The 24,314-nt window shown below is 36.6% G+C and overlaps 1 long non-coding RNA gene across 1 annotated transcript; it reads right to left on the bottom strand.

The window, feature by feature from the left end:
- Window positions 1-2,225: 2,225 nt before the first annotated feature.
- LOC309512508 lies at window positions 2,226-9,316 on the bottom strand. Its single transcript, XR_014211064.1, has 5 exons — window positions 9,171-9,316; window positions 8,804-8,903; window positions 8,386-8,439; window positions 6,963-7,017; window positions 2,226-2,442 (listed from the first exon to the last, which is right to left on the bottom strand). It is a non-coding gene; the product is annotated as an uncharacterized lncRNA (long non-coding RNA).
- Window positions 9,317-24,314: the final 14,998 nt, after the last annotated feature.

The raw sequence follows: 24,314 nt of genomic DNA, 5'->3' as shown, positions 1-24,314 counted from the left end.
GCGCGCACTCACCCACCCCAGCGCTGTCTTGCTCTCTCTCTCCCTCGCGCATATTAATCAAAATCGATGGTTTCGAAAAAAAAACCTCTCCAGTGATGAAATGTTTTCTTTGTTGACAAATCTTGTGCGATATCCTAAACTGCCGAATGCTGCTTCGTTCGTTTAGTTTTATCTTCCGTTTTTTTCTTTTTCTTTCCCGAGCTTACTCCACTGCTGCCTCCGCCATCTCGCTGAATGCTGCAGAGACGCTGTGCGGGAAGCACGTGACATAAAACAAGGCCAGCTATTGGCTATTCGCTACTTCTCCTGCTGTACTGGCTGAGTAAAACCTCCGGTGGCTCATTACTGCCACACTTTGGTCACCGCAGATTTAAAATATGCACGAAATGAGCCGCTTACGGCAAATAAAAGTTATTTAGCAACTAATCGATGACTAAATTAGTTGACAACTATTTTAATAATCGATTTTAATCGATTAAATCGATTAGTTGTTTCAGCTCTACTGTGGAGACATCAGAAGATGAAGGTAAATCTTGCTGCTCAAGTTTTCAGCAGCAGCGTTGCAGATGCCCTTGAATTCTGCAACAAGGAACTTCGCTTGCCTCAGTTTCATGGTTCAGAGGAAACCGTCGAATTTCTGAGAACAATCGACTTAGCTTTTGATGTTCTCAACAGCAGGAACCCTCTGGCAAAGGGTTACAAAGCTCCTTCCAAAGTTGTAATAAACTTCACATGCTGAGTCTGTTGGAGAGAGCTGAAAATGTCCTTCTGCAGCTCAGAGATAGCTCTGGGAGACATCTTCATGCAGGTCCTAGGAAAACGGGTCCCATTGGATTTGTTGCCAGCTCCAGAAGCATTTCCAACATTTTTAAAGAGCTGGTTGAAGCACAGGATGCACCTTGTAAGTATCTCCTCACTTACAAACTCAGTCAGGATCATCTTGAGCTGTTCTTTTCTGCAGTTAGGGCACGCGGAGGCTACAACAACAACAACAACCCTACTGCCCGACAGTTCAAAGCTGCGTACAAAACGCCTCCTAGTGAGACATCAAGTGAAAAATGGAACCGGGAACCGTCTCATTAAAGATGGAACCAACATGTTGGCAGTGACAGTCGGTCCAGCTTCTCGTCAATTTGATGTCACACCAGCACTCCCTCTGGATTCTGACCACGACTACAGCATCTCACCTTATGTCGATTCAATATCCGAGTTCAAGGACGCCGCTATCCATTACATTGCTGAATATGTGGTGAAAAAGATGAAGGAGAAATTCTTGTGCATGCCCTGTTCTGTTGCACTGAGTTCTGATTCCAGCATGCATGCTTTCATTGCCCTGAAGAACAGGGGAGGCTTACAGAATCCACCAACAAGCATTGTGGAGGTGTGTAAAGCCTCTGAAAGGTGCTTTCAAAGACTACTGAATACTAGTGGAGGAAAGCTTCCTCAAGAAAAAAGGAGTGACAGCTGCCATTATAATTCAGGTTCTGAGTGATTGTGCTGACAAGAATATTTTTTCAGAGTTGCACGACCACATGTTTGAGACCAGTGTTGAGGACAATCATGTTCACACCTTGGTTAAGATGGCAGCCTCCATGAACTGCAAGATACGCCTTCATCATTTGGCAAGGCGAGAAACTGAAAAAGTATCAGGGGCTCTTGTGAGAAGGAGGATGAACAAATTAATACTTTTCCATCCCCAATAGTATGGTGTTTTTAGTGCACATCTTCCTGTTCAAATAATGTTTACAGCACTTTCTGTGTGTATCGCTCACACTCAGAGCCGGCTCTCCCTATAAGCGAACTAAGCGGCTGCTTAGGGCCCCGCCGCCACTAGCGGGCCCCCTAACTACAGATGGTACTCGCCGGTGCCGCGGTTTAACAGTCAACCGACCGTGTAAAATCGTTGTCTTGGAAATTTGACCGCAAAAATTAAACGAGTCTATCCATCGGGTGCAGAAAAAAGGAAAAAGAAAAAAAAAGGAATCCTATTATAGTAGAGCTGCTACTCTAACGAAATCCACATTTTATGCAGTTTTTACTGTAGAATTATTTTGAATGAATTTTTGAACTTGACATTACACAATGCACAAAGAGCCGCCTATTGCATTTTCTGCACAATTCGCGGTGCTATTTCACGGCAGTCTCGGAGGGTGCGTTACACATTTTAAGCAGTTTTTACTGTAGAATTCTTTTTGTATGAACTACATGTAACGTGTAACAATGTTCAATTTTTTTTTTTTTACTGTAAGTCGTTCCCGCCGCAGTGAATCAGCAGGACATCCGGGGCTGCTCTTCCTCTAAGGGACCGGTAGAAGAAAGGAAGGAGTCCGTGCCATCGAAGTCCACCCCAGCCAAACCAGTGAACCTTGGCCCCTATGGTCTCTCTGGCCCTCTCTTCCCCACGACGAATGTAACTGCTGCCCATGATCCAAATCACTGGACCTGTTAATAGCATACAGCAATCACAATCAAAACATTGTTTTGTCAGTACACATATTTGAACACACACAAGTAACTTGTGTCGGCCATTGATTTCTTTCTATCCAAACAAAACAGAAAAAAATTATATGCAGATTAGGGGTGACCCCGAATAGTCGAAGATTCGATGCTTCGATTGGAGGAGCCTGATTCGACTACCGATCTCACGCTCGAATCTTCGCTGAGGTGTTATGAAACGAGGATCATGCCACTTTGGCTGTATGAGGGGCGCTCAATGTCTGATTTCACTAAGAACTACCGGTTTTCTGTCAATACGTTAATATTCAGCCTATTATGATAATGCTGTATATAAAAATGTTAAAAAAAAAATGTTTTTTAACGTGCGTAAATAAATCCAAACACCCCGTGACAGATTTAAGTTTCACTTTCAATCCGTGACCGACAGAGGAGCGTCTTGGCGGCAAGGATTTAAATCTTTAACAATGTCTGGGATAAGAAAATCTAAAGTGTGGATCATGTACACCATCAGAAAGGATATTCTCCAAGGCTGGATTTAGCATCAGGAAAACCAGTCTTTCACTCTGTCTGTGTCCGTTGGAGTCTTTTGTGCGCGCGGATAAAATACATTCTAAAACACTTAACGTGAAAAACGTTTAACGACTCAATCTCCTAAAATAGTCAAATAAAAAATATAGGAGGAACGCATTGCGTTCATATTCTGGGTTCATCTGCACATAAAGTGTGTAGGCTACTGTGTACATTAAGCCATGTTAAAGTGCCTTTTAAGCGTTTTAAAAGCTTTTTTCACGTTAAAGGTACAATATGCAAGAATTTTTGCCGCTAGAGGGCGCTACATTCCAAACAACAACAACGGCGTAGCTTGATGACGATGTGAAGGAGCGTGGAATGATGGGAACTGTCGTTTTAAACTCCACCGTGGATGTAAATCAGTCAGACGGGAATCGAAAAATCATGTTCATGGATGATGAGGCTAAGTTCTATTTTTATAAATGTTGCGTTTAATGACATGCTTTTTGTGGCGAGGGGGGCGTGGTTCAGCGCGGTCTGTGATGGGAGAGAGAAGAGACGAGCAAGTAGGTCAAGTGCAAATGCACCTGTGTCTTATTGCAGTGATCGGCGTGGAGAGACCGCTTATAAGCCGCGCTGGAACGAGAGAGAGAGACTGGAGAGAAAATTGGACGCAGAGGAAGAAAACCGGTGGATCCGAGCTCTCATTTTTTAACTGTTTTGTGCCGTCGCGGTTGCCACGGTGAATGCGCGTTGTGCGTGGCTTTTGTTTGTTTTGCTTTATTTTAATAAAGTACGAGTCCCAGTCACGACGACGCGTCTTCTTCCTTCCTGACTCTTAAACCTCATCACACTTTTATTTCATTAAAATGAATTAACCGCAAGAAAAGTAAGGTTTAATACTTCATAGATGTTACTGTATTTGTTGAATTCATTGTTGTGATAACGCTGCGCAGTTTTACATGTTCTAAACAATTGTTGTAAAAGTACATTCGAACATGCCCACATCATTTGCCAAAATACTGATTAATCTTTATGTATAACACATGCTATGTTTATTTACATGGCCATAAACACCAGACGTGATAAACAATGTCAATAAACTAAACACAAATCTAAAGCAATAATACTTTCCTTACATAAACATAACTATTACCGAATGCTACATTTGGAAAATATAAAATTAAGCATGCTTTGTCGACAGAACCAGCTGCAATCGGTAAAGAATAATTGTGTCCCATAACGACTGCAAGAAACAAGCTAAAGTTTGTAGCTTGATAGACGCTACAACTACAACTTCCGCATTTGTCCAGGACTCCACGCAGTACGAGCGGAAACCGAGGGTGACGCGGATATGACGCAATTGACTGGCGACTCCCAGCTCCCCCCTGCTCTAACGCCCCGTTTCCTTGGTTAAAATCGCAATTTTCTCACGATTTAAAAATAGTTGGAAACATTTGGGATATTGTAAGTAATCAACTTAACAAAATATATAACACTGGCCTTGAGATTTTGGGATATTTTAATGCAAAATTCTTACATATTGTACCTTTAAGCATTTTAGAATGTCCCGTGGAAAACCAACTTGTTAACGTTGGCCGGCAGAAGTGCGATCATGGTTTTCCTTAATTTTACTATTTTAGGAGATTGAGTCGTTAAACGTTTTTCACGTTAAGTGTTTTAGAATGTATTTTATCCGCGCGCACAAAAGACTCCAACAGACACAGAGTGAAAGACTGGATTTGTTCTCTCGATCAGGTATCGGGTACAAGTGATTTCAAAACTTTTCAGCCGGTTCTAATTAGATTTTTGGATGCTGTGAAAATTTTTAGCTAAAAAGACTGCGACTCCAGTTTAGCATTTATTGTTGTTTCTGCAGTTAAAGGAACACTCCGACTTTTTGAGACTTTAGCTTATTCACATTATCCCCCAGAGTTAGATAAGTCCATACATACCTTTTTCATTTCTGTGCGTTCTGTAAGTGTTATTTGACGCACCCACCGCTAGCCTAGCTTAGCACAAAGACTGGATGTAAATGGATAGTGTTAGCATAGTAATCCCAATAAGTGACAAAATAATTCAAACATTTTCCTATTTACATGTTGTGATCTGTATAGTCACAGCGTGTACAAAAAACAAGGCTATATGAGACAGAGACCATTTTTAATCGTATAAATACTGGGAACTATATTCTCACTCGGCGTAGGAGCACAGCTAGCGTTACTTGGGCGGAGTGGCTACTTGGGCGGAGTGATCAGCGCAGCACACGAGACGCCCTGTTCTGTTGATGGTTCCGTAAACAAAACAAACGTGACTAACTCGCTAGACGTGACTCATGATCATGGCTGACTTTGAGGAATTGTCAGACTCAGAGGAATTTTACTGTGTATCAAACCAAGATCCCGAACCATATAGGTTTGAGCCAGAATACACAGACGAGGAGTTACAAACTTTGGAAGCTGTAAGACAAGATGTCGAACAGATTGATGTCGAAGGGAGAATCAGAACGAACACGGACTGGTGGTGTAAATGTGGAACATGCCAACCTATGCCCACAGAAACCGAGTGTCTTTGTTGTAATGAATGGGACCGGGTATTGCCATCAATGTCAAGGGCTGATGACAATCAAAATATTTGCGTCACTTCCACGGAAGATTTCTCTGCCCTAATACACCCGGCAGTTGTCGTTTTTTTTTCCCAATGTGACAAGATCAACTGGAAGAAACGCCCCATGCCGAGTGAACCTAATGGTCAGCTGTCCACCAAGTAAGTGATTTTGTTATAATGATCATTCAAAGTTCAATGAAATTGTAGTATTGCCATTGCATACAGTGTGTCTCGTGTGGGCGTCTCGTGTGCTGCGCTGATCACTCCGCCCAAGTAGCCACTCCGCCCAAGTAACGCTAGATGTGCTCCTACGCCGAGTGAGAATATAGTTCCCAGTATTTATACGATTAAAAATGGTCTGTCTCATATAGCCTTGTTTTTTGTACACGCTGTGACTATACAGATCACAACATGTAAATAGGAAAATGTTTGAATTATTTTGTCACTTATTGGGATTACTATGCTAACACTATCCATTTACATCCAGTCTTTGTGCTAAGCTAGGCTAGCGGTGGGTGCGTCAAATAACACTTACAGAACGCACAGAAATGAAAAAGGTATGTATGGACTTATCTAACTCTGGGGGATAATGTGAATAAGCTAAAGTCTCAAAAAGTCGGAGTGTTCCTTTAAAAAGACAAAGTTGAAAATTCTGCCTACTATCGTTATTTTAATAATTTCTTTATTTTAATTGTATTTATTGATCTGTCAGGGTTATCTAATCTAACTATTTGTGGCTTGTGTTTTGAATATTATGTTCCCCTGCACTTTAGGCATTTTGCACACATTTGCTCCTCATATTGTGACTTGATTCTGATTTGATTCTGATTTATTTCGTTTTGTATTTTTATTTATTAGAAAGGTATATTCTGTTCATATTTAATTAATTGTTTATTTTTTCGGTGCATCGATGTTGTGCTGTACTTAGAGCCTGCTTGCACAGGTAATTTAGCCGATTAAATATTTTTTTTTGCATGTGAAATGCAAATCCTGTCTGCAGTGTGGCCTTTCTGGAGTTATGTTATTTCTTAGTTTTATTGATCCAAAATGTTTTTATACATTTTCTTCTATATCTTTGTGTGATTTTCTGTACATCGCGGCTTTGAAATGTTAAAGCCCCGCCCCCACACACATGATTCGACTATTAGTCGACTATAGGCAAGACTTGACAATTCTGATTCGACTATGAAAATCCATAGTCGGGGACACCCCTAATGCAGATATACAATAAAACACAAATTAATTGCTCTTATCTGTTCATTGAAATAATAATATGACAGTATAGGTATTACACAAGGGTAATTTATTATTTTATTCTCTCTTACGGTCATTGTGTTGCTTTCAATATTTGACTTTAATCTAAATTACACTATAGCTACATGGCTTACCTTTGTTGTTAGGCATGGTGTAGTGCCACTTCAGTCCAGCTATTAGTATTTGAACCTATGAGGAAAGAAAAATGAAAAGGGCAACCATTAGTTATAGATGTTATGGGTGACATTTGTTATTGTCCATCTATTATCTATGTTATTTAACAGGCCAAAGCAGACGCTTTTGTCCAAAGCGATTTTCTGAATAACTTTTTTATATGACTGATTCGTCCATTTCTCTTGTGATGTAGATAACAGTTAACGCCATTTTGTGGTTATATTCGGCGACCATTAACGTTATACAACATCATGTGCATCAATTAACCAGAGGTGGGTAGAGTATCCAAAAACTGTACTCAAGTAAAAGTACAAGTACTTATAGAAATATTTACTCAAAAGTAAAAGTAATAATATCTATCTATCTATCTATCTATCTCTATATCTATATATGAAGACTTCAGATGCAAAAGCCTCTGAGTGCCATCTGAAACTTTCTTCTAAAACAAGCATTTTTATCGAGCTTGTATATTTAAGTTCAGTAATTTCACTTTAATGACAATTACTAGGTACTTTTCATTGCCATTTAAGTGAAATAACTGAACATAAACATACAAGCTTGATAAAAATGCTCTTTTAGTAGAAAATTTCAGATGGTACTTAGAGGCTTTTGCATCTGACGTCGTCATATATATAAAATTATATATTTTTTTATTTAAATGACTATTATTATCATAAGTAGATAGGCTATCTTTGCAACAAAAAACAGAAGAGACAAGCATTATTTCTGCCATCTGTAGCCCGAAAATCATTGCCTGTCCTTTGGTTTGTATAATAGTAACTTATACAACTACATTTGGATTATTAGACATGTAGAAATAAAGTGAATCTGCAGAGTGTTGCATTCAAAGGCATGTAATTGACACAGAGAAGAAAGAGTTAAAACTCTCCACATGTGCTCGCGCTCATGACTGCTACTGAACATCTGAACACAAAAAAACATCGACGGATCTTATTCTGTCTGTTCTCCAAAATATAATCAAATGTATATTTCTGCAAGCATGTTTAAACTGGTTAACTGTGTCTACGGCAGGCAAAGGCATTCGTTTTCAAGTCGAGTTCGCACGCCACTGCGCAACAATACACACAAACTACCGCGGGACGGCGGGTGTTCATAAACTATGAACAATGGTAGCTTATTTAATGTATAAGTTAATGTATATGTCCAAAAAACGGGTAATGTCATACTTTCTAGTAATAATCTGTTTGGTTGTAAAATGTATGAAATCGAATATATCGTCCTGTGGAATCATTCATTCACAGACAGCATACGTTCAACTAATAAAGATCTTCATCGCTGGCAAAAATATGATGCATTTGAAGATATTTAGAAATAATAATTAGAATAATTATTAATATTGACAGTTGCTATTAAATGGTTTACCTCATCCTTTAGAAAAGGTGCAGTCGGCAGGCCATCTCTCTCTGAACTCCTCAACTACTGTAAATACATAATGAGCAAACATCTCATTTGATATGAAAAAACATAGTTGATTATAAAAATGATAAATACCAGACATGTTCACAAGTCCCTAAAGGCCAAGTCCAAGTCTTTGTACCTAAGCAATATTTAAACAATATTTATTTCAGGAAACCTAGTTATTGTAATTATCAGTGTTTTGAACTTTCAAAACGGATTTCTACTTCAAAAATTTATAATACAGCACATCAATTATTACTTAAATCATTTATTAATGAATGAATTTATAATAAATGTATTCACAATATATAAAATACATAACATTATGTCATTTGGAATGCAGGGAGAGTCACCACGAAAAAAAAAAAAAAAAAAACTAAACCTGGTGTGTATTTTGAGCTATTTGAGTTGCCGTAGTTTGCTGTAGTTCTAGGCAGTGATGGGTAATGTAGTCTTCCAGAGAGCGCCGGCGGTAACAAACCCTTTGTATAAACAAGCGATACAGTGAACAACACAAAGAACAATATTCCCGTCAGTGTGTCGTTAATACACACCAGTGACTCTTTAGAAACGCTGGATTGAATAGGCAGGACACCGCTAGTTAACAACAGCATTGACAAAAGCACCCAAAAGTGTGCGAAATCGGCAGCACTGGTGAATTAGATCAGGCCATCAGTTTGGGAAGAGCACAATATACATCATATATGACAAATAACATACAGTCGATTATAAAAATGATTAACACATACCAGTGATTCTTTAGAAACGCTGAATTGAAGGCAGGACTCCGCTACCGACTTCAAAATTCCGGCCAGTTAATACAGGGTGTCTACAGATATAAACAAGTTAAATTTAAGACTTTTTAAGACCTTTTTAATGCCACTTTGAATTAAATTTAAGACCAAATTTAAGTGATGGAAATACACATTATATTGCATGCGTATATGTAATATTTAACCTAAGTAATTGAAATAATTTAATATTAACTACTTGTTTATTGAACTAAAATCAATGTAACATTTGCAATCGTGAGAATATTCAGCAAAATAGCTCCCGTCATGTTATGTTACTTAACTATATCACATGTTATAAAAAAAATTAAAAAAAATCAACATTTAGAATTTTTACCTCAGTATGTTTCTTCTGTGAGCTTTTTTATGTGTGCCGTTATGCTCATTTGTTTTGATTTCTTACTATAAAATCTATCACAGAGACAAGCAGAGCGAGCCTCAACAGCGTTACCAGAAAAAGCCTACATTAGCATTATCAATAGCTGTTTAAGTAATAAAATCTGAATCATTCTCGCGATTCGATGCTTCACTGGTTATTTGACGGACATTAGGTCCGTCAGACTGGAGAAATTTTAGCGGTAATGTGACCAGAAATATTTAAGACCTATCGAATATGAATTTAAGACATTTTAATACTTTAAGGCCTTTTATTAGGAACATTTTATTTAAGACTTTTTAAGGACCCGCGGCCACCCTGAATAACCAAAATACAATAAAATATATCCAATAAAATATATATTTTAAAGTTAAATAACCAAAATACTATGTTTGATAATTATACTTATAATTTTGTTTCTATTACATGCAGTTCTAACTTGAGCTCTTAGCTCTCCGGTTAGAATATTGGCTTCTTACTGACCCTTTAAAGGGATACTCCACCGAAAAATGAAAATTCTGTCATCATATATTCACCCTCATGTTGTTTCAAACCTGTATGAATTTCTTTCTTTTGCTGAACAGAAAGGAAGATATCTAGAAGAATATCAGTACCCAGACAGTTTTAGATACCATTGACTTCCATAGTATATCTTTTTCTTACTATGGAAGTCAATGGTATCTAAAACTGTCTGGTTACTCACATTCTTCTAGATATCTTCCTTTCTGTTCAGCAAAAGAAAGAAATTCATACAGGTTTGAAACAACATGAGGGTGAGTATATGATGACAGAATTTTCATTTTTCGGTGGAGTATCCCTTTAAGAAACACAGAACTCACTCTTGCACTCACACTTACAATCTCTCTCTCTCTCTCACACACACACACACACACACACACACACACACACACACACACAGAGATATGTGGTTTATGAGGACTCTCCATAGGCGTAATGGTTTTTCTAATGTACAAACTGTATAATCTATCCCCCTACACTAACCCTACCCCTAAACCTACCAATCACAGATTTAGTATGTTTTTTAAGCCGTTTGGTTTAGAAGGACACATATGTCCTCATAAACCATGTTTACGTTGTAATACCCATGTCATTATACACATTTGTGTCCTCATAAACCATATACAACACACACACACACACACACAATAACAATATGCTCTGACAGGAGGAGGACAGAGTAAAGGTACACAGGACCTACAATTTCCACACTTTTATTAGCCCCGGGTCTAGCCGGACAGCCTGTGTGTGTGTGTGAGTGTGTGTGTGTGTGTGTGTGTGTGTGTGTGTGTGTGTGTGTGTGTGGTCATTGAAAATGTGTTCAGATATATATTCTTCACAGAAAATGAGCCAAGACCAATGAGTCTGAGTTTGAAAAAATAATGAATCGTGTAATTTTTCTCTTGATAAAAAATGAAACCGGGTCCTACAGACCCGAACACCATACAAGGGTTAAAACGACACTAACGAGACGCTTAACAACACAGCGTACAAAACAAACATTTTATATAGATATCATATTCTAATTAAATGAATACTTACAATCACAGAAATAATGTCCTTGGCGATGATCAATTTGCTGCCGCCGCAGCTGCTGCTCGTGTCCGAAAGCTGAATCATACGTGTAACAGCTGTTCTAAATAAGCTACATCTGATTGGTTAATAATAATCCTATTTCAGTATCTTGCCGCACTATTGGCTCGACTGATATAGTAGGCAACCGCGTTTGCCTGCATATTTACGGGTCGTGCAATATAATTTCGGGGGAACATGTGCAATAAATGGGAGTGGCAACACTTTTCATATCGTTGAGAATAAAACAACCGTCCCAACTTTACAAATCCAGGTTCTCCCTCCATGGGGATCATCCATTTCGAAAAGTAAAGCAGATACGGAACCTCGGCCCACGCGAGATGCAATGCGATTGGTTGCTGGACCAGCCAATGGAATTAATATGTGTAATATTAATATTTAAAATTGCCTAGTCATTAGATTTGTGAATTCTTTTTCTGAAAAACAAAATTATATCATTAATCTTTTAATTATTGTGGCGAAGTTTTATATCCATAAGACAAAAATTACTCAAAAGAAACCCTCCTATATTACCTTTTATAACACTGATCTCACAATATACTTAGAATATCTTTTAAACATGAGATCATAAAACAAAAAGCTTATAAAAACAATACAAATTTTAAAGCTTTTCAAATACATATAACTGCCCTGATATTATAAACTTTAATTTCTGTATTTATTATTTATTTTATTATTATCATGTACATTTATACTTTAGTTGTTGTTGTTATTCTTTGGTTTATACATTTTGAATTGTATTTACAGTGCCTTGTATTCATTTTGTTTTTTGTTGCATTGTAGGCTACTTGAAATGTTTGTAATTTAACTAAATAAATAAAAAGCACAATATGTTATGTATACCATACGTAATAAGATATATTTCTAAAATCAATACTTTCAATATTATAATATTATATATTATATGACGTTACTGTCACAAAAATAGCTTTAATGGTTCTGTTTTTTTGTTTTTTTTAAGCAAGTCTGGAGGCTAATGAAATGAAACAGATGAGAATCATTTTCCCATCTAAATACAGTTGATTTTATTGTAATGTGATGAATCAGAAAAATAAACAAATATAACATTCGCTTAGGCTGTTTTTTAAATGGACCATAACAAAGTGAAACCAACGTAACAATTTGAAGTGACCAGACCACTGACATTGATAATAAATATTATTAAAAAAATATATAAGATGGCACCACAAGACGACGTTCACTTGCAGAGCAAATTTAGCACGTTTATAGTTAACTCAACTGGGTAGCAATTGTGAACAATTTTAATAGAGAATTCAAAAATAATTTGGATTTCTTCACCACTACTACTAACCGGTTGGATGGTGTATTTGTGATACTGAAATCTGATTGGCCTTGATATATATGCGGAAAAGGGCCAATTTAATTATTAATTTATATGATGTCCGATTTATTCTCTCTTGTGCCTTTTTGCGCACATTTTCCACGGGTTTTAATAATAAAACTGGTCTGAAAGAATGAAAATCATATTAAAGAAAACGTCAACATTAAGGTTGCAATAATTTAATAAATCAGAGTCGATGTGCGCGTGCATTCTGACTGCATATATATTTACACTCGAACCGGTCGCTGTCTGGGCGTGCGTGCATGTTATGATTCAAATGTTAGTTGCTATGGCGACGCGTTTTATGAATTCTGCGATCTGCATGTATCTCTCTGCTCAACGATCGACCGCTGTCTGTTGGTTGAGAGACGAGGCGAATTAACAGACTGACTTTTGCGGAGAATTTTCTGGCCGAAACTTGCTACTTTTAAGCTTTTCTGGATTGCTGAGAAGAGACTTATATTCTTGAAGGACATCGGAGGATATATCCTTTTTGAAAAAGGATATATAATTTAATTATATTATATAATTCATATAATTTCTGATAATACTTTTGTTTGCTATTTTTTTTCAGGGGAGTAACGTTATTTCTGAGGAGATTTCTATTGTATTGTATTGTCTTGTATTTTGTTTGTACCGATTTTATTGCAGTTTGGAGGAGGTTGGCGATGGCTCGTAATTTCATGATGGGCGAAAGAGGAAGTGAGTGCTTTAATTTTTAATTTATTTGTTATGGTGTGTTGTAACGCTACAATGACTGACTGATCACATTTGATCCCATTTATTTGATTCATTGCATGTGAAATAAACTTGAATTGAATTTGAGTAACTTAACTGAAGTAAAAATCTGTAATTGACCGCACAGACATTGATTATTGATTATTATGATTAAACTAACGTTATGTGATATGTGAAATATTCCATCCTAAGAGCACTGGAGATTCAGGAGAGCTGCTTTCGGTCAGACGGCTGGTCAGGAGGTTTGGAGGCCCGATTCTGATGACCGTGATCAGGATCCGCTGCCCAGAGATGGACAAAGTAAGTTACACAATTTCCTTACTTGAGTGAAAGTAAGTTACAGATACTTCTGGTCAAATATTACTCAGTTACAAGTAAAAGTTGAAAAGACTGATTTTTACTTGAGTAAAAGTACAGAAGTACTTGTTTTTAAAAGTACTTAAGTATCAAAAGTAAAAAGTAAATGTCAATGCATTGTTTTATTATTGTTTGTAATACTTACAGTACCTTATGCCTCTGAATCTATGCCTGCCTACCTACCCACCCTCATATCAATATATCATTTATTTCTAGAACACAGGTCCTGTAGTGGGATTGAATGTGAGATTGAATAAGTGCTCTCAATAACGTCCACAATAGTTTCGGGCTGTTCCCTCAAATAGTGCCCTATTTAAAGATTTTTGGCTTTTAGGATGAATATGTCAGCCACTGTTATAAGCTAGTGTGCTCCAAAACAATGACAAAATGAGCATTTAAAAGACCAAACCCAACATTGAAAATGAAAGTCAGATTGATGTCAGAATCCAACTACTTTCTACTCAAGGACCTTGACAGAAATGTAACGTTAGTGGAGTAAAAAGTATGATACTTGTCTTTCAAATGTAGTGAAGTTAAAGTAAAATGTTTCCAGAAAAAATAGTACTCAAGTAAAGTACAGATACTCAAAAAGTGTACTTCAGTACAGTACTCAAATAAATGTACTTTGTTACTGTCCACCTCTGCCGCTGCCAGACCCGACCCAGAGCCAGGATCGTCCTGGATATTTACCATCTCTGTCTTCTGAGTTTTCTGTTTCTGTGTCCACAGGTCAGGCTCACGGGACGAGGGCGAAGCAGAACCCAGATGTTGGACGTCCGTCCACTTCATCTAACCACTCTCGCAGAGGTCAGAATAGGCTTTTAATAAAGATGTAATGGCTTAGTTTCTATTTCTATTTTCAATGGCTGATTTGTCAACTAAACCAACTAAAGTAACGATAACACTTTATTTTGATGGTCCCTTTTGAACATTCTGTCGACTATACGTAACTTTGCAACTACATGTCGACTAACTCTCATTAGAGCATCAGTAGACTCTCTCCTTAATATCTGCAAACTCTTTATTGTAATGCTCCACCAACAGACACTTGTACTGACAACAAGTAACTTTTCAACTACATGTCAACTTATTCTAACCCTACCAGTCTACTAATACTCTACTAATACAGGGTCCCCGCGGATCCTTAAAAAGTCTTAAAAGGTCTTAAATTCCATTTTTTTTTTTTTAAGGCCATAAAAAGTCTTAAAAAGTCTTATTTTTACTTATGAAAGGTCTTAAATTTTAAAAATGACACTTTGACTTAGACTTATCAAAATGCTTTCGAAATTAAAACTATCTAATTAGCGTAGGCCTACGTATTATTATTTTTATTTCTATCTTTGTCATCTTTGTGGATTTGCTTGTTCACGTGACAATTCGCGTCACTTAAGGCAGTATATTAGCCTATCTGTCTCCTGCACGCGAGAGGAGAGAAGAAAACGAGTAAATGTCAGTTCGATTGTAAGTTAATTCTTTATGTGCTTAGGAGTGTGCAATATTGTCTATGAACTATGATGATATTTTAATCATTGTTTTAACTATGTACGAGGCACTGCGAGTGCGAGCTGACATCGCGTTTGTCTCTCAGGCTTGCTTTCACTGCGTGATGTGTAAGTGCAGTTATAGATGTCCCCAAATTAGTTTTTGTCTTATATTTATATCATATTATGTTGTTATATTAGAATATCACATGATCAAGAGTGCCGTTTTCCTTTGCACAATTGCAAATGTGCTATTTATTTTATACAACAGTTAAATTAACAATAAAGTTAACATTGTGAGTTACTTTTTGGACACAATATTGTCAATTTTCACTTTATATCGCCGACGAGAATTTCATAATGAAGCCGTAGTCCAACAGACAGATTTGTTTTTTACTGAAATCCGCGTTTTGAACGAATCATTTTAACGATTCAATGAACAATCACTTGTTTTCCGAATGAATCAGCCATTTGAACCATAGACTTCATATAGATAGACGCCCTATCGACCGCTACTGCCTACTGGCGCGGGCGAGCCGTGGGGCCGCCATCTTAGACCGGTCACTCGCTCCACTCAGTGTAATCTGTATGGCAGGTGCAATGAGCTGTCAGCGCATTTAATTAATCATATCTCACTGAATACCGAACTGATTTTCACGCGGGTTTGTTTGCTGCAAAGGTCATTCATGTCTATTATACAGGACACATGGTTCGGCGTATTTTAATATTCATAGTAGGCTTAACAGTAATATAATATTCTGATATAAGATATAAAGTGACCAGACGTCCAAAATCAAAATATGTGATGTAGGATATAAGCTATTTTATAAATCACACACTATAAATATGATAAAGAAGCAGAAACAGATAGTTGCAGTAAAGTAAGATATTTTAATAAGTTGAAGAAACGTGTGTGTTTTACATTTACATTGCTTCCTGATATCACGTGCGCAAACACAAATAACCTATATTTATATATATATATAAAACAGTTATGTCCGGTCGAACAATGTATGAATTAACTTAAGATTGGATTGCGGTAAAAGTAAGTTTCGTGCCTCTTACAAGTGCTTTCGAACTTCTTGCTGATCTGAATGGTATGTGGAAAACACTTGAGTTGAGGGAGGGAGAAAACACGCAACTGAATGCCTTTTCAAGCGTCTCAATACTTGAAAAACCACAGGAAACTACTTTTAAACACGAAATTACTTGATTTACAGAGGGTCTATTCGCACGTTTATAAACGTTAACGTTACCTGAGGTAATTTTCCTGGACCTTTTTACAGAAGGTAAAAGTCGCCGTAATCTTTACTGACATTGTCCGAAATGATTACTGAGATGCACATTCGGACGGGACTAAAATAACTGAGAAGCTCTTGTAATTATTACTTTACCCCACCTCTCCATGTCAGGTGAACACCGGCTGGTGCAGTAAACATTGCCTAGCTAACGTTAGCTGGCTACGATATCAGTACAGTAATATCAAAGATCCTTGCTCCTTCTCAATTATCTGGTAATATTCTATTCACAAAATACAACCAATAGTACGGTAATGTTAAAAGTAATCCCCCGGGCCCTATTTGCGATGGTCCGTCGATTAGAACAGGAAAATACTCCACAGTGCTCTAGCATCTTCACTGCTGCCACACAACGAAACTAGGAACACGACCGGTTTAAGATGGCGGCCGCATTTCTCAGTGCCCAGCGGCCAATAGGGCATCTAGTCTCTATATAATATCTATGGTTTGAACAAATCGGTTGAATAAATGACTCCAACAACTCGCTTATTAAGACAGTGAATTGCCGCCACCTACTGGTGGTTTTAGTTTCATATTTAAAGTATTCTTTAATTAAAACATTAAAAAACTGTACAGTAAATCATTAAATAATTTTAAAATATCATCTAATTATTATCGACAAAACGTTGAAAATATCGAGACATATTTTTGTCAATATTGCGCACCCCTAATGTACGGTATTCATTTTGATTTCTTCAGGTCTTAAAAAGGTCTTAAAAAGCCTTAAATTTGACTTTAAAAATTGTGCAGGTACCCTGTAATACTCTAATGAGAGTTAGTAGACATGTAGGTGCAATTTTACTTGTAGACAACTGAATGTCTGTTGGGAGGAGCATTTGAATAGTAAAATGTAAGTTATATCATTATGTCATTGCTTAATTTGATGTCAGAGATGGGTCTAATAGTTGTTTTCATTAGTTTTTTCTTCATTTCAGAGAAAGCTCCAGAACGTCTTTGGCTCAGGATCTGGAAGGCTACGAAGGGTGTTTTCAGCTGCTGTTCCGGTAGTGCTGTGACTGAACCATCGTCACCTTCTCCAGATCACTCCGGCGTCAAGCCAAATAATGGTAAATCATTATTTCTCCAACATTATTTTAAACAGTATTATCTTGTTTTCCACTCAAAATAAGGCTTGTTTTTACAGAATATTAAAATTATTTCCCCCATTATAATATTATTTTCTCGACCAGCGCTGACATTTTTTAAATAAAACAATGGATCTAGCAACAGACACTCTACTGAATATAAGTAACTTTTCAACTACATGTCAACTTATTCTAACCCTAACGGTCTACTAATACTCTAATGAGAGTTAGTAGACATGTGCAGTGTTACTTATAGACCAATTATAGGTTTGTAAACATCCGGGATGCGTGCGCATATCGTGGTTGCAGAAAGACCCGTTTAACAGCTGATCCTTACACGGATACGGATAAGAATAATACTAATAGCTCGATTTAAAACATTTTATATTTAATTTTCGTAATGTTCTCCGCATATTTTTTTGATCACTTTTGGTCCCGACATGCGCAGTAGAACCTGCGTGACGCCGTGTGACGTAGGGTGATAATTCCCCTATAGACTCATAGAATGTCTTAAAGGGACCAAAATAAAGTGAAAACAATTTTTTCCAACATTCATCTGACATTTTCGGAACATTCCGAGAACATTCAAAAGTAACGTTCCCATAATGAAAAATTATAAAATAGAATGTTCCTTTAACCAAGATAAAACATTTTTGAAACGTAAAAAAAAACTGGACGTTTTGAACGTTCAGGGAACATTTAGAAATAATGTTTTCTTAATTGAATGGGAATGTTAGCAAAACGTTCTCAATAAGGCATGAGCTCGATGGCTGTCTGACACACACCAGAAACACACGCACAGAAAGCCGCTTCACAGACAGCATACGATCCAGAAAAGAATTCAATTTCACCACTTATTTCTCTTGAATTGTCAAAAACATGCAAAATTGTCAAAATGGCTGTCGTGCCGAGCATTACAGAGTCGGTTATGTCATAAATAAGACATTGCTATGCATAATAAATGTCAGTGTTTAATAAAATATAAATATATATATATATTTAGATATGGCCCATATGATCTTTACCATTACAAGAACTGAGCCACATGTGCCAGAGTTGGCCAAATGAAGCCTGGAAATGTATGTTTTCTTTTTAATTAAAGATCAGATAAAATAAGAAAAATAACTTTAGCGTTGAATCGGAATCACCTCGTAATCGTGATAATAGTGGAATAAAATTACTATTAATATTGTGAAATAATATGTTGGGACATTTATGCAGGCATTAAGCAGAAGTCAGGTGGATAGCGTGAACAATTCCCATTACTTTAGATCTGTAACTTTACAGATAAGATTTGAATAGTAAAATATAAGTTATATCATTATGTCATTGCTTAATTTGACGTCAGAGATGGGTTTAATAGTTGTTTTCATTTGTTTTTTCTTCATTTCAGAAAAAGCTCCAGAACGTATGAAGGAACCTGGTCGTTTCCATAAGCTCTGGAAGGGTGTTTTCAGCAGCTCTTCCAGTGATGCTGTGACTGTTGTGGAGCCTTTTATGCCTGAACCATCATCACCCACTCCAGATCACTCCGGCGTCAAGCCAAATCATGGTAAATCATTATTATCTCCAACATTATTTTCAACAGTATTATCTTGGTTTCCACTCAAAATAAGGCTTGTTTTTAGAGAATATTAATATTATTTCCCCCCATTATAATATTATTTTCTCGACCAGCACTGGATCTAGCAAGCTAATAATTGTCTTTTACATTTTTTTTCATTATTTTTAAACTTTATTAAAGGAGACATTTCAATTGATACAAAAAGCTTTTAAGAATATAGAATAGACTTCTCGTCTCGTTTTCGTCAGGTGATAACGGTTCGTTGACGACAATATTTCGTCATAATTTTCGTTGACGAAAGCAACACTATGTACTGTAAATGTGTCTTATGGTGTGACATAAAAAAAACGAAGAAAAATAATACTCCTAATACAAATAGCATGAGAGATATTTATTTTCATTGTTAGACACTTATTTTCATATAGTGTTTATGTAGTGTAGGAACGGATTATGTCATGGCTGTGCCCTGGGCATGGATGTGTTTGGGTTCCTGTCATAGTTTTAACAAATATGCCTTGTATAATTTGTAAAAACACTTTTTTAATTATAACATGATAACATTTTTATTGTAATTATAACAAAATATAAAATATCTTCCACTTAAAACAATAATACATGTTAAATAAAAAAAACTAATTATAACGAATAGGCCGTAACGTTTTCCAGCTCTGGGAGAGACTGCGACATCAAACATATACTATCATACTGTATAGTACAAGGTTTAAAACATTTAAATAGACACATCAAGTAGTGTGAATGTGTGTGATTCAGTATCTTATAGTTGAGATTAGGCTCTTGACAAGTGATTTCTGAGAGACGCACAGAGAGACGGCAGCGCGGCTGGTTGGTTTCATTCATAGCCTATAGTTCACACTCATTTGTGTTTCATATAGTGGTTTAAAAAGTTTAAATAGACTCTTCAAGTAGTGTGAATGTGTGTGATTCAGTAGCTTGTAGTTGAGATTAGGCTCTTGTCAAAAGAAAAGTAGAAAATGTGCAGTATGTAGTATTTTCAAGTATTTTATTTGATCGGCTGTTATTGATAAAGCTCTGATTTCTGAGACTCATAAGGCAGCGCGATTGATTTGTGATCATGCTGTGCTCATTTCAGTCATAGAGTTCACACTCGTTCACATCACACACTCATTATTGAGTAGTTTATTAGAGGTTTATACAGAGCTCTCAAGTTGTATCAAGAGTTTGGAGTGAGATCTGTTAGGGGACGAGCCACCCACATATTTGCAGCAGCGGCCCCTCGGCCCCACCAAATTCGCTTCAATTTTTGCTAGCAGTTCAATTTTACCTATTGTTTATAATTGACCAGCATAAATGGAAATTATAACAATTGGTAAATCTGATAATTGCAATATACTCCACTGTTCTTTAAGATATTTTGAGATAAAAACACATCTTCTTTTATGCCAGGTCCCTCCAAGATGAAGCAAACGCCGGACAGAAATCCTGTGGATCATGAGATGATGATGTGCCTGCCAGGCCAGGTCTGTGAAGATCTGTGTGTGCCAGGTCCATCCAAGATTAAGAAAACACAGCATGCAGATCCTGTGGATCCTGAGCTGCCGCCTGTGCCAGATGCCTCCAGTTGTGATCTGGATGACAGTGAGTCATTATTACCTTTGTTTCATGAAATTTCTGCCATCTGTTATTTTCTACTTTTCTACTAGGCTATAATTCTCATACTCTGACATCACGTAAAGTAACTTTGATTTGCAGAAGATCAGAAATCAAAAGACTGAAGTCTTTTAAGATTCTTTAAATGGATATTTTATTTTTATTTGATGTATTTCTGTGCTATAGTTTATTTTTAAATGTAGTTATATTTGCATATTTGTATATTTACAGTAGGCATAATTCATGGCCATTTCAGCCTGATGTTTCTGGTGTTAGTCTTCATTTTTCCTTCTCTACTCCTGTTGGCTCCTCAAATATGCATTTAAATGTTTTGTTTGTTTGTTTTGTTAAACACCATTTTAAAAACCCATATATTTATGTAGTGAAGTCTGATGGTTGAGAATTCTTTCTGTTTTTCTTTTTGTTACATTTTTACTGAACTGTACTGTAAATGTGTCTTATGGTGTGACATAACAAAAATTATGAAAAAAAAATCTCATAATAATATACAAATAGCATGAGAAAGATTTATCTTCATTGTTTGACACTTATTGTCCAAAATGTTTTCTTATACTGAAGTATTAGGAGTTCCTTCCACTGGAACTAAGCGGCCAAGCCCAACCCCTGTAAAACACATTTTTAAAATGTATATAAATATATATTTGTATGCTCCTCGAATGTGTATTTCACCAGTCATTCTCGTCATCCTCAGGTTCATTCCTCTCTGAGGTCCATGTTGAGAGGAGATGTAGAGATTCGTTGAGTCTGAGCAGCCGAGACTCGAACAGCGTCGATGGATTGGAGAGCCCAAACCAACAGGGTTTGTCCAGGTCCAACAACCTCAATCCGCACCCGACCCAGACACAGATCCAGGATCTTCCCGGATCATTAACATCTCTGTCTTCTGAGTTTTCTGTGTCCACGGGTCAGGCTCACGGGACGAGGGCGAAGCAGAACCCAGATTGTGGACGTCCGTCCACTTCATCTGAACACTCTCTCAGAGGTCAGAATAGGCTTTTAATAAAGAAGTAATGGCTTAGTTTCTATTTCTATTTTCAATGGCTGATTTGTCATTGAAAATAGAAAGTTGAACCAACTAAAGTAACGGTAATACTTTATTTTGATGGTCCCTTTTGAACATTCTGTCGACTATAAGTAACTTTGCAACTACATGTCAACTAACTCTCATTAGAGCATTAGTAGACTCTCTTATTGTGATGCTCCTCCAACAGACACTCTACTGACTACAAGTAACTTTACAACTACATGTCAACTTATTCTAACCCTAACCCTACCAGTCTACTAATACTCTACTAATACTCTAATGAGAGTTAGTAGGCTTGTAGGTGCAGTGTTACTTATAGTCAACCGAATATCTTAAAGGGACCAAAATAAAGTGAAACCAAAGTAACAATTTGATGTGACCACTGACTGATTATTAATATTATAAAAAATATATAAAACATAAACAGTTTTTGATGTCTGAAATGTTCCATCCTCAGGATTCTGGAGAGCTGTTTCCACAGATTCTTCTCTGGGCTTCACGTCATCCTCAGGTTTGTCCAGGTCCAACAACCTCGAAGGGTTTCTGTGTCCTCCGCTGCCGGGTCAAGTTCCTGTCGAGCCAACAGAGTCTTCAGATGGTATATTTCGTATAAATATATATTTCTAAAATGTATAAATATATAAATATATATATATATTTGTATGGTCCTCGAATGTGTTGGAATATTGGTCAAAATGGCTGTCGTGCCGAGCATTACAGAGTCGGTTATGTTATAAATAAGACATTGCTATGCATTTAATAAAAGTCAATGCTTAATATAATATAAATATATTTTAAGATATGGCCCATATGATCTTTGCCATTCCCAGAACTGAGACACATGTGCCAGAGTTGGTCAAATGAAGCCTGGGAATGTATGTTTTCTTTTTAATAAAAGATCAGATAAAATAAGAAAAATAACTTTATCGTTGACACGGAATCACCAGGCTCTGCCCTCGTAATCGAGATAATTGTGAAATAAAATGACTATAATTATTAATATTGTGAATTGAAATAAGATGTTGGGACATTTATGCAGGCATTAAGCAGAAGTCAGGGGGATAGTGGGAAAAATCGCATTACTTTAGATTTGTAACATTACAGATAAGAATTTAACAGTAAAATGTAAGTTATGTCATTATATCATTGCTTAATTTGACATGTGTGTGTCTAATAGTTGTTTTCAATTGTTTTTTCTTTTCAATTCTTTTCAAATCATTATTTCTTATTCTTCTATTATTTTAAACAGTATTATCTTGTTTTCCACTCAAAGTAAGGCTTGTTTTTAGAGAATATTACAATTATTTCCCCCATTATAATATTATTTTCTCGACCAGCACTGATATTTAAAAAAAACAAAACAAACAATGGATCTAGCAAGCTAATAATTGTCTCATATTTTTCTGTTTGTTTTTCAGAGTCCTTTGAGTCTCTCTATAACGTGGGAGAGATGATTGGATCCGGAGGATTTGGCATGGTGTACCTGGGAACACGCAGATTTGATGGCAAAAAGGTCAATCTTACTTAATTGTACAAACATTTTGCTCTTGCAAAACACATTTAAAACAATGTACAGATGGTTTAATACTTAGTGCAAGGTCAGGTGCTTGAATACTGTTAATGTTATTGAAACTGGGTTTTTGTTTTGCAGGTTGCCATCAAGCGGATACGCAAGATAGACAACGATCGTTATCTTAATATTGTAAGTTGGCCAAAATCTGAATGTGTATTGAGTTGTTTAAGTGCAGATTACTGTAGTTAATACACCTGAAAGTTCACTTTCTACATGAACTAGTTCAAAGTTCAGTTCACAATTTTAAAATGAACTAGTTCATAGTTCATACGCAAAATTTTACTCTGAGTTCACAGTTCCAAAAATGAACTAGTTCGTAGTTCTTTTTTTCCATGTTGCTGCGAGATATAATTTTTCAAAATGATTGCCACAGCCCATATAGAACCACAGACAATTATTTTATCAGTTTTAACACAGAAGCTATGCGTCAGATTTTTCCCATCCTCACCGACCTTGTCATAAAACTTGTTTAAATGATCATACGACGCCTCCTTGCTGCTTTTCGTTTTGATTTGTAACGTAAGTGATGAGTCGTTCATGAACGATCCATTCATTGCGTTTGTCACGTGACAAATGAACGAAAGACTCGGAAGGTAAAGTAATTATTTATGTTCCCTGTAAACGATTTTTTACTGCATTATAATGATTTCTTAATTCAGAATATGATCAAGATTGCGTAGGTGGATGTGTTCTGGGAATTTGCCAGTTAATAGTATAACATTTAAAGCCCATTAAATGAATGAAATGACTCGAAAAAAGATTTGTTCATTTTGATGAACGAGATCGAACAAGAGAGTCAGTAGACACTGGTGGCTGGTGTTGCCAGATTGGGTGTTTTTTCCACTACATATTAAAGGGTTAGTTCACCCAAAAATAAAAATTCTGTCAGTAATCACTCACCCTCATGTTGTTCCAACCCCGTAAGACTTTCGTTCATCTTCGTAACACAAATTAAGATATTTGTGATTAAATCTGAGAGCTGGCTCACTCATCCATAGGCTTC

Source organism: Leuciscus leuciscus, assembly GCF_965113295.1.
Source record: "Leuciscus leuciscus genome assembly, chromosome: 13".
In the NCBI taxonomy this organism is placed as follows: domain Eukaryota; kingdom Metazoa; phylum Chordata; class Actinopteri; order Cypriniformes; family Leuciscidae; genus Leuciscus; species Leuciscus leuciscus.
Note: the sequence above shows the minus strand (reverse complement) of the source record. Positions and strands in the feature narration are given on the sequence as shown.